Below are 2,370 nucleotides of genomic sequence, written 5' to 3' on the forward strand. Positions count from 1 at the left end.
GGATGTCTGCGGCCCCAAAAGGGTGCTGCCTCAGCGGCTCTGTGGCTCCCGCCGCAGGGCAGGTCACTGTCCTCCGACTGGGAGGGTGCCGGATGTCTGCGGCCCCAAAAGGGTGCTGCCTCAGCGGCTCTGTGGCTCCCGCCTGTCCCAGAAGCTGTCTGCCTCTGTGGTCCTCACTCTAACCTGTAGACTAAGTTCGGCGGAGTCCCGGAGCCAAGATGTACCTTCTGTTTCTATTTTGTAGAATAGTTTGAGGAAAATTGGAATTAGGTCCTCTTTGAAGGTCTCATATAACTCTGTACTAAATCCAACTGGTCCTGGGCTTTTTTTCGGTTGGGAGACCATTAGTGACTGTTTCTTTCTTTCTTTTTTTTTTTTTAGATATTTTCTTTATTTACATTTCAAATGCTATCCCGAAAGTCCCCTTCCTCCCTCCCTCCCCCCATTGCCCTGCTACCCTACCCACCCACTCCCACTTTTTGGCCCCAGCATTCCTCTGTACTGGGGAATATAAAGTTTGCAAGAGCCTCTCTTCCCAATGATGCCCAATTAGGCCATGTTCTGCTACATATGCAGCTAGAGACATGAGTTCTGGGGGTACGGGTTAGTTCATATTGTTGTTCCACCTATAGGGTTGCAGACCACTTCAGCTCCTTGGATACTTTCTCTAGGTCCTCCATTAGGGGCCCCGTATTTCATCCAATAGATGACTGTGAGCATCCACTTCTGTATTTGCCAGGCATTGGCATAGGCTCACACGAGACAGCTATATCAAGATCCTTTCAGCAAAACTTTGCTGGCATGTGCAATAGTGTCTGCTTTTGGTGGCTGATTATGGGATGGATCCCTGGGTGTGATATGGGACGACTGTTTAAATCTTCAATCTGATCCTGATTTAACTTTGTTACCTGGTACCTGTCTAGAAAACTGTCCATTTCAACCAGGTTTCCAGTTTTGTTGAGTATAGGCTTTTCTAGTAAGATCTGATGATCATTTGGATTTCTTCAGGTTCTGTTGTCATATCTCCCTTTTGATTTCTGATTTTGTTAGTTACGATACTGTCCCTGTTGCCCTTTAGTTAGTCTAGCTAGGGGTTTATCTATCTTCTTGATTTTCTCAAAGAACCAGCCCTGGGTTTAGTTGATTCTTTGTATAGTTCTTTTTGTTTACACTTGGTTGATTTCAGCACTAAGTTTGATTATTTCCTGCCATCCACTCCTCTTGGGTGAATTTGCTTCCTTTGGTTCTAGAGCTTTCAGGTGTTCTGTCAAGCTGTTAGTGTATGCTCTCTCTACCTTCTCTTTGGAGGCACTCAGAGCTATGAGTTTTCTTCTTAGGACTGCTTTCATTGGGTCCCATAAGTATGGGTATGTTATAGCTTCATTTTCATTAAACTCTAAAAAGTCTTTAATTTCTTCCTTGACCGAGTTATCATTGAGTAGATTGCTGCTCAGCTTCCATGTGTTTGTGGATTTTTTTATTACTTATGTTGTTATTGAAGATCAGCCTTAGTCCTTGGTCATCTGATAGCGTGCATGGGATTATTTCAATATTTTTGTATCTGCCTAGGCCTGTTTGGTAACCGATTATATGGTTAATTTTGGAGAAGGTACCAGAGGTGTTGAGAAGAAGGTATATCCTTTTGTTTTAGGATAAAATGTTCTGTAGATATCTGTTAAATCCATTTGTTTCACAACTTCTCCTAGTTTTACTGTGTCTCTGTTTAGATTCTGTTTGTAGGATTTATCCATTGATGAGAGTGGGGTGTTGAAGTCTCCCACTATTATTGTGCGAGGTGTAATGTGTGCTTTGAGTTTTAGTAAAGTTTCTTTAATGAATTTGACTGCCCTTTCATTTGGAGCATAGATATTCGGAATTGAGAGTTCATCTTGGTAAATTTTACCTTTAATGAATAAGAAGGGTTTTTTTGAGAACTTTAGTTGAAAGTTGATTTTCTTCGATATTAGAATGGCTACTCCAGCTTGTTTCTTGGGACCATTTGCTTGGAAATTTTTTTTCCAGCCTTTTACTCTAAGGCAGTGTCTGTTTTGTCCCTGAGGTGGGTTTTCGGTATGCAGCAAAAAGTTGGGTCCTGTTTACATAACCAATCTGTTAGTCTGTGTCATTTTACTGGGGAATTGAGTCCATTGATATTGAGATATTAAGGAAAAGTAATTGTTGCTTATTTTTGTGTTAGAGTTGGCATTTTGTTCTTGTGGCTGTCTTCTTTTAGGTTTGTTGAAGGATTACTTTCTTGCTTTTTCTAGGGCGTAGTTTCTGTCCTTGTATTGTTTTTTTGTTTGTTTGGTTGGTTGGTTGGTTTTTTGTTTTTTTGTTTGTTTGTTTGGGGTTTTTTTGTTATTATCCTTT

The sequence above is a fragment of the Mus caroli genome, chromosome 18, assembly GCF_900094665.2.
Source record: "Mus caroli chromosome 18, CAROLI_EIJ_v1.1, whole genome shotgun sequence".
Lineage (NCBI taxonomy): Eukaryota > Metazoa > Chordata > Mammalia > Rodentia > Muridae > Mus > Mus caroli.